This window comes from Brachyhypopomus gauderio, chromosome 2 (genome assembly GCF_052324685.1).
Source record: "Brachyhypopomus gauderio isolate BG-103 chromosome 2, BGAUD_0.2, whole genome shotgun sequence".
Lineage (NCBI taxonomy): Eukaryota > Metazoa > Chordata > Actinopteri > Gymnotiformes > Hypopomidae > Brachyhypopomus > Brachyhypopomus gauderio.
In genome coordinates this window covers 22,009,577-22,019,136 of record NC_135212.1, presented here as the reverse complement: position 1 = coordinate 22,019,136, position 9,560 = coordinate 22,009,577, and the positions used below count along the sequence as shown (strand labels likewise).

General features: G+C 46.2%; 1 protein-coding gene across 7 annotated transcripts in view; it reads right to left on the bottom strand.

Annotated features, from left to right (window-relative positions):
- Positions 1 to 9,560, bottom strand: part of sema4ba (sema domain, immunoglobulin domain (Ig), transmembrane domain (TM) and short cytoplasmic domain, (semaphorin) 4Ba) — a 68,074-nt gene that overhangs the window by 19,138 nt on the left and 39,376 nt on the right. The gene's annotated exons all lie outside the window — the stretch shown is intronic.

Sequence of the window (9,560 nt, the reverse complement as noted above, 5' to 3'; positions counted from 1 at the left end):
AAGTTAAAAAAAAAAAAAAAAAAAAAAAAAAAAAAAAACCAACAACAAAAAACAAAAACAACCACCACCAACAGAAGCACTGCCACACCATTGTACCATTTGTTTGTGTTCTGTCTTGTGTTTGTAAAGCCTGCAGGCACAGTGCTACTGTAGCAGATCCTGATCGCAGGCTTTAAATGCTCTGCACATTGTGCAGCTTTGGACTTTCCGATCCAAGCCTAGTAGAAAATGTTAGGTGAAATCTCCCAACAGATGTTGGATGCTAAGACTGCAGCCATTTAAGCTAATTCTGTAGAAACATAAGAATTTAAAAGCTGTGGGTGGTGGGTGTGGTGCAGCGGTAGCAGTGGCAGACGTGGAGAGTCCCCTCTGCTCTCCATTACCCAGGCCTTACTGCCCCCATTTGAAACGCAAGTATCATTAACCATTCACACACTCGTCTTACTCACACACACACACAAGCTCCTCCCTTTCTTTCTCTCTTGTCTCTTTGCATGTATGTGTTATTACAGTTGGAATGACTGAGGTCTGCTCCCCAAGGCCGATTCCATGACGATGGCATCTGCCTCTTGGGGCTCCAAAAGTGTTTCACTGATGCACTCTGGGAAAAAGGCTTCTCATGTTCCCAATCGCAAGGCAGAGAGGACTGAGTGGAGCATGGAGCCTGTAGCTGTGAGGGCGTGATTAGGAGATGAGTGGGTTTGGTCTGTCCTGAAGAGGCACAACATATATCTGGTTTGTTCTTGCTTTACCCCCCTTCTCACCCTCTCCCCCCTCTCTCTATTCCTCTCTCTCTCTCTCTCTCTCTCTTTCTTGCTCTGGTCTGCTCTCTCTCTGTCCTACCCCAAGCACTTCAAAGAGCCTCTTCTGGCCCGTCACACATATCTCTGTGCAATTACCAAGTCCTTGGGGAGTGAAGTGGGCTTACTGAATACAAGCGTCAGATTTACAAGCATCTGAACATAAACCTGGTGCTCTATCTTTACTGGGGTTCCCGAATGTAGCTTAAATTATACATTTTATTTAAAGGACTGATTTTGCTGAATGAAATGCCTTAATATAGTCTGCGGCTTATGAAAGCCTATTAAGCATGTAACTCCTGTGAGGTAAGGTATATTCTTACACCTTAATTTACAGTTCAGGTCTAGAATACACAAGGCAACATTTTGAGTTCAAAGCTGAGTGGAGTTTGCATCCAGGCCAGCTCCCCAGAAGGGACACCACTGTGTTTCCAAACATCCCGACTACTCAAGGGTACGGGCTGTAAGGGAAGCAGCACTGGGTTCCGCTTCTCTCCCTCTCTGCTGGGTTCTGCATCTCTCTCTCTGTTGGGTTCTGTATCCATCCCTCGCTGCTGGGTTCTGTATCTCTCTCTCTCTGTTGGGTTCTGTATCTCTCTCTCTCTGCTGGGTTCTGCATCTCTCTCTCTCTCTGTTGGGTTCTGTATCCATCCCTCACTGCTGGGTTCTGTATCTCTCTCTCTCTGCTGGGTTCTGTATCTCTCTCTCTCTGCTGGGTTCTGTATCTCTCTCTCTCTCTGCTGGGTTCTGCCTCTCTCTCTCTGCTGGGTTCTGCCTCTCTCTCTCTGCTGGGTTCTGCCTCTCTCTCTCTGCTGGGTTCTGTATCTCTCTCTCTCTGCTGGGTTCTGTATCTCTCTCTCTCTCTGCTGGGTTCTGCCTCTCACTCTCTGCTGGGTTCTGCCTCTCACTCTCTGCTGGGTTCTGCCTCTCTCTCTCTGCTGGGTTCTGTATCTCTCTCTCTCTGCTGGGTTCTGTATCTCTCTCTCTCTGCTGGGTTCTGTATCTCTCTCTCTCTGCTGGGTTCTTCATCTCTCACTCTCTGCTGGGTTCTGCGGTTTATAGAGCTGCTGCCAGCGGAACAGACACAGGCTGGTGGTGTGTGTTTCACAGTCAGTGTTCGTCACCCTGATGTCATGCCTGTTGGTCTAGCACTAAACTGCCCACACAACTATTCGAGGAGCTCTCATTGCTTTATCCTTAGGTTCACAGATGAACAAGGGTGGGGGTGTGGGCACTGAGGCACAAGGCAAGAGAAACAGTGTGTCACAGAAAGCACTTTCATTATTACAAAGCCCATTACACACATACACGCGCATACACACAATGACATAATATGAAAACCCTGAGGCAGCACAAACCATATAAGATCATTACTACTACTATGCAATTAGAAGTCCTTCTCTTTTTTTCCAGTGAGTGCCACTGCAAAATGGATTGTAGCATCCTCTGAGCTCTCCTCCTAATCCATTTAGGGGGAAATTAATTATGAGGCCTTTTAGGGAATGTTCTTAGCTGGAGTTTGGCAGAGTGTAATTCCTAACGGCTCCTCAGCTGTTGCGCAGCCAAAGTTCATTAGAGACAAAGAGCATCTCACGGTGTATGTGTGGAGCAATGGAGTCTGGAGCAGGGTGATCTGACCATCACTGGGTCAAAGCATTTTGGTCAGGCATCTGAATGGTTAGCTCATTTAAGTAAATGACTATTGCTTTAGATTCTATCAGCTTTCAACAGTGGGACACTTAGAACATAAAAGCTTGTTCCTCCTATCTGACATGCACGCACGCACGCACGCACGCACGCACGCACGCACACACGCACGCACGCACGCACGCACGCACGCACGCACGCACGCACACACGCACACACGCACACACGCACACACGCACACACACACGCACACACACACACACACACACACACACACACACACACACACACACCCTTCCATTGTTCATGCTGTCCTTACAGCATTAAGAGGAAACAGTCACTCTGTCAGTTCCCAGACTGTGTAAGTTCACAGAGTTGGTTGTGTTGTAATTCCAAAACTGTAAATAGGGAATGAGAAATCTGTTTGTTGAGACATGATGGGTATTCCTGAGCTGATGAGTAAAAAAAAAGGAAAAAAGAAAAGAAAAAAAAGAATTAGTTGTCATGGGGAAATGAGAAAAGCAAACCCTGAGTGGTGTTTACTGCATCCCACTTCCAGAGCACTCCCAGAAGTGATGAAGCAGGAATGTCATCACCAGGTGTCAAAACAATGCCAATCCCCTATTGACTTAACCAAAAAGTGCTGTCTGCTTGAATAACTTCTAATATTGTGTCAGCAGGCTTGAGAAAAAAAAGATTTCATCCTTTGCCTCCCTAGCCAAACATTACTTAAGAATTCTGATGTCACCTTTTAATGGAAAGTCTCAGGGCCATTCCCAGCTGCAGAGTAAATGTGGTCTATATTCTGAGTGAACTCAAGGCCAGAGTTGGGAACTACTCAAGAAGTGTGTAAAAGCTCTACTGACCTTCAGCTCCGTCTACAGGTCAACCGTGCAGAAGTAGCACTGCCGTTTTCTGTCAATTCTGAACCTTGGTTTAATCCAAGGCCCTGTTCTATCAGCACTTTAACTGAATTCCAGTGGTTGTGTTTTCCAGGGAATGTTATTGTAATTCAAGTGAACAGATTTCATCATGTTGTCATGTGAAAGCTTGTCAAATCAACAAGCAGACACTGTAAATATGGTAGAAACAAATGTTTTGAAAAATGCTTAGAAAGCCTGATGGCAATAACTTCCTGAGCACATGGGCAGTAGTGAAAGACCATCTGTAAGATTTAGTTAAGAAACCAGTGCCATAGACCTTTGGGTTGAGGATTCCCAAAGAGAGTCAAATAAAAAAAACATTTCTTAGCAGGTGATGGTCCTGTAACCCAGGACCTGTGACCCTGTCCAAAACATAGCCTTGTGAGATGGCATCGGTCCTATGCCCAAAAGAGGACTTTCTCACACTGAGGATGAGGATGGAGAAGATTTAATTTAGGTTGAAGAATTCTCTGTTTAAGGAAGCCAACACAGCTCAGAGAAGACTCCAAACCTCTGAGTTGCATTACGTCCACAAAGACCTATCATCTAACTGTCTCCAGATGGCCAGAGAGGCAGTTTCATCCATGTTTCAACAGCTTTACGAATAAACAACTTTATCTTCTTTATTTTTCTTTTATTTTTCTTTTTCACCTAGTTTATTTTTTTATTAAAATCCTTAGAGCTATGAAATGTGTTCTGTTCCATGTGAGAACTCAGTGATGTGCTTGGCTTCTAAATTCTGAAAGGATTGTTTAGTAAGCCAAGTTAATTAAACTGTAGGACCCAGAGAATAGGGGAGCAGTAGAGCAAAGCACAGAGTGGCGTTTCATATATCCGTAGCTTTCAGCACTTGAGACGCGGTCTCAGAAGGCCTCAACATTGTTTAGTCACCCACGTGTGCCTAGACCTGTATGAACACCCTCTTTGGCATGCCCTAAATGGATCCACTCCAAACTTTTGCTTACGCTTAAAAATCCTCGCCCAGTGACTTTATCTCCTCCCAACGTCACCTCCCTCCAAAACTCCCGCCCTTGGCCAAAGGAAATAAATGGAACCCACACTGCATGCTGTCCTACACCCTTCTTGCACAGCCCATGCAGAGGAAGTGGTCAGCAAAGTACTCTGGGGAAACCAAAACCTCTGATGCAGAGCTGAGCAAGTTCCTCACTCTGTTGAGGGGAGACCGCATTTCTCCAGAGGGAGCTAGGCATGGGAGAGTGGGAACAAGCCCCGCCCTCTGCACTCTCATTGGGACAAGCCCCTCCCTCTGCACTCTCATTGGGACAAGCCCCTCCCTCTGCACTCTCATTGGGACAAGCCCCTCCCTCTGCGCTCTCATCTGGGACAAGCCCCTCCCTCTGCACTCTCATTGGGACAAGCCCCTCCCTCTGCACTCTCATTGGGACAAGCCCCTCCCTCTGCGCTCTCATCTGGGACAAGCCCCTCCTTCAGCTCTCTCATCTGGGACAAGCTCCTCCCTCTGCGCTCTCATCTGGGACAAGCCCCTCCCTCTGCGCTCTCATCTGGGACAAGCCCCTCCCTCTGCGCTCTCATCTGGGACAAGCCCCTCCCTTAGCACGCTTCCCCGTCTCCACTCCACTCAAGAGTCAGGACAACTCTGATGCCTTTGGCACGACAAATGAAACAAGGCTTAGTCTGTAGCTTGTCATCAAATAAAATGAAATTAAAGATCAACCTACCCACTGTAATGTCTCGATGGAGACAAAAAAAAAAAGCAGAGATCTGAATTCTAAATATGAGCATGGAAGAGCATGTGTGATGGGAGGATGGGGGGGGGTGCAGGAACATCTGGAAGGCATTAAGCCATCAGGCGCAGAGGGGCAGGGCTCGTCAGGAGATTGGTTAGATGAGCGGTGTGGTGCTCGTGTTTGTTCAGGGAGTCTGCTCTCAGGGATCGGCTTATTAGCAGGGAAAACTGTGCACGAGTGCTGAAGCCCTGGTTATGATTGAAGATCTGGGTAAGGCAAACACAAGCTTGATGAGAAGAACGTCATAGCGGCAGTCCGAGCATGTCTCAAAGACAGCAGAGAGACAAACATACAGTGAATGTGGTTCATGCCAACATAAACCTACCAGTCAATATGCCAAGAAGGCGTAGTTACAAATTTCATGAGCAATGTGCTAATATTTATTGGGAAAAATGATTGCGTTACCCATTTAAACAGCATAAACATTTCAGCACTTACACAAACCTAAAACTTGCCAAGAATGTTCTACGTGCCTACAGGACAGGAAGTATACAGACCCACATGCTGTAGTGGATAACCTTGAGCAACTGCCTACATAAAATACTCACATCTGAGCCCAGAGACACTAGATTGTGCAACATTGTGTTTTCATACACTGTCAAATCCAATTTATCAGAATCAGTAGTTAATCAGTTAATTCATGAACTGAAAGGGATTGAGCAATACTGCTTTAAATTGTGCTGTGAATTAAATAAGAAATGATCTGTGGTGAAATCACAACTTGCTATGGATGTTTTATGGAAAAGCCGTTCAGTCTCTAGGACACGACGATTAGAGCTATGTATGTCATTGTTTACATGTAAAGTAGCAGGTATGATTTTTTGAAAAAAAAAAAGTCTCATTTTCTCTGAGCCTCTTCACCACTCTACTCATGTCAAGATCAATCTGACAATTATAGCAACATGCTGAAAATAAACTGGTTCGATAACTTTAATCGGCTAACCCACCACTGCTACCAAGTGACGTCAGAAAACCCCCCTGATCTCCATATAAGTACTGTGGCAAACTATGATCGGTGACCTCTTCTGTAGGGTTAGCAAAACAGCACTTCCAAAAAGGTAAACAAGAGAGATTCCTTTCTCCTCGTGTCGCGGCGTGCTGCGTGCTCCAGCCGACCGAGTTCCAGCGTATTGGCTCTTTCAGGAATGCGCCACTTTCCAGCCAAAGCCTTACCATCCGGCCGCTGGCCAGAGACCCCACGAAGGCCAGGGCCTGCCGGAGGTTTGGCCAGAGCGCGTCGGCGCTGCCCCGTGGTACAGCCCTCCGAGAAGCAGCCAACACGGGCACGTGTCACACGCGCGCACGCTGCGTCGCACCCCGGCGTAGGCCTAACGCCCCCCGCTTTACAGCATGTGTTCTGGAAACGCGTCCTCTATCTGACCCGGCTGTCACTTTGATTCATTTCCAACACAGTAAATCAAGAGGCACCAAATAGGTCACGGACGGAGTGCGGCGTGTGGACAGGTCGGGCGTAGGTGTCTCCACTTAAATAGAAGTAGGTGTCTCGAGCGTCTGCCAGACACACGTGGTGCCGCTAGGCTGTGTTGAGCGCGGGGCGAGCTGGCTGGGGAGGCCGCGTGCGACCGTGTAATGTGCCTCACGGGTCTGTTGTTGAACAGGCTCCTTCGCCGCACTGGTGCGTGTTATAAGGAGGAACAGGAGGCGGAGCCGTTTCTCCTCAATGAATCCCTGATCCGTGATAGGCACATAATGGGAAACAGGCCAGTTCACACCATGACACACACACACACACACACACGTATACACATATACACACACACCTACCCATTCATTATTCACGCTAGATTAGTCTCTTCATTAGGCAGAGAGGTGGAGGGACTTGGGGTTGGGAGATGAAGCCGAGTCCTCAGACCGGATCTGTGCTGCTGGATGGAAGGAGAAGGCACATGCCTACAGTATGTTCTGGAGCTTTTGATGTGGCTCTATAGCCAGCCTGCTGAGAGATGATCTCAATTGTGTGTGTGCATGTGGAGATGTCACCAGTGTCACCAGTAACATTATACCACAGACAGCTACAGGCACGGTGCACTGCCCTCAACAAATCCCACTGAATGTTCTGCTAGGGTATGTTAGGGTCTCGTACACACACACACACACACACACACACACACACACACACAAATGGTCCATAGTACTGCTTACTCTTTAGGTCATTCGTCGCAGTGCTCTGCTTGATTTTTCTGTTACTGATCTGTGGTGTTTCTATGCCCCCGATGCCAGGGAGGCAGTGTGAGTAGTTTCCTAAACTTGAGTGCTTCAGCCCTGGAACAGTTTGGTGTGGGTAACCAAAGCCTTTTATGTAGTAAAGGAAGCTTATTATAGTGCATATTATACTGGTACTTAAAAAAACCACAGCAGCTGTAAGTGGGCCATCCCCTCAACATATGGGGTTACGTCCTTCATGTGAAGGACATACCATGAAGGAAGTCCTTCACTGTGTACAAGGTCTCTTCCTGCAAGCTTATCTGCTTCTCATTTATTGTAGGTGGCATTTTAGCAATATTGTTATATATACAGATGTGGATTTCCCTTTACAAAGGTCAGGTTAGATTTTACAGTAGACAAGATGATCCAAGCAAACAGCCAATCACACACTCCTGCTTTAACAGAGGCGAGAAGGTCCCGATAAAATAAAACAGTGCTCCACAGCAACTGAAGAACCCATTTGGGGGGGGGGGGGGGGGGGGGGTCAACTCTTTTTCTTGTTGGAGAAGAGAAGAGAAGAGAAGAGGAAGAGTGGAGTTGACTGGAGTGATTATGATTTATGGTGTTTGAAATGCTCCATCAGCATGGTACTGTCTGCTTTTTGCATGGAAATGGCATGTGAAAGAGAATACCTTCACATCTCCTCAAAGAAGCAGGAGGCCTGTGCAGACAAGCACAGTTCTTACCTTTTCTCTTCTGTTTTTTCATCCAATCAATGATTGGGAGCAAGCGTGTAGAAAGTGCATGTGAATATTGTGACAATGCAGTCTGGGCTTTGTTGTGCAACACGTGTGACTGAGGATATAATACAGGTCACATAATCACTTTAGTTCATCAATCGTTTGAACCAAACTCTGCTACTAAATTTACAGAATAAAACAATACTTCCTTTTGTCCTAGATCATATAAATTCATCTGTCCCTTAGAACAGAAATTCATTTCCAGACTACCTTCAGGCAGTGCAACACTGTATGAAGTTACACATATTCACCAATTAGAGACAAACACCGTTGGCTAGTTCGTTATGCAAAGGAATGACATGTAACCGTGGATTAAATGTAGTCTGTGCTATTTCATCATTAACCTTTTCAGGGCATACTCTGTGTTCCTATAAACCAAACCTAAAGCTCTAAATATTACAAACAAAGGCAGACGATGTCTGCAAAGAACACAATGAACCTCACGCACAGACCCTGTTCACATTTCCATCGTAATGAAATCCATTAGCGCACTACTAACACGGCGAGCACAAAAGTTGCTATAGTGTCTGATGTTTGTGAGCAACATCTTGCATTGTTGTGAATGAGTCAGATTACAGAATACTAGCTGCCTTAGCAAAACACGCTAGCTGGGACCTGAATGGACGCACCCTTAAGAACATGCCATTAATAGAGTGGATTTAAACAAGCTTTACTGTGACTGCCTTGTGGAAATGGTGTGACACATGGCTAAGAGTGAATGGAGCTCAACACGCAAAGGGGCGGGTGCTCAAATGCCATATGCTATTACAGAAACCTTCCACTATATCAGTGAGACTCTCCACTTTTCTCTGGACAGAGAACATTTTCCAAAACTGATTAGAAAGGAGCAGAAAAGAAGAATCATGTTCAGCAGCAGATTCTGTTGGTTACGTAATGCTAATGCCGTACCTCTGACATACAGACGCTTGCATACATATACTTACACGCTGACAAGCACATGCAGAAGAAGACAGCACTTTGCCTGCATGGACAAGGGAGCTAGGTGTTTTATTGTCATCTCAGCGTGTAACTATACCACAACTATCCATACGAGAAGAACTGCAGTGGTCTGGAAGACCATACGGCTCCCAGTAGCCCAGCTGAGGCAGGTCAGGCCCACACCAGACATTATTTATAGCCCAAGAACAGCCGCAAGAGTTTGGGGACAGAGCTCTGACATGCTTTTCAGTAAATGGATGATCTCCACGCGTGGGTCAGTGGAGGAGGCCTTGCTACAGAGTAAACATAGCTATTCATCTCTACAGTTACACTTCTAGCACTGCTACAAAAAGTCACTGACTGCTGATTTTATTGTTATTTTTATAAAATTTTTAACAAAGGTAAGATATATGTTTACGATGGATTAGGGCAAGAAGAGCACCCATAAGAATACATGGAGTTTCCCAATTGCCCGGCTACACCATAGGAAAAATGTGGAAGGACCATGCACACAGT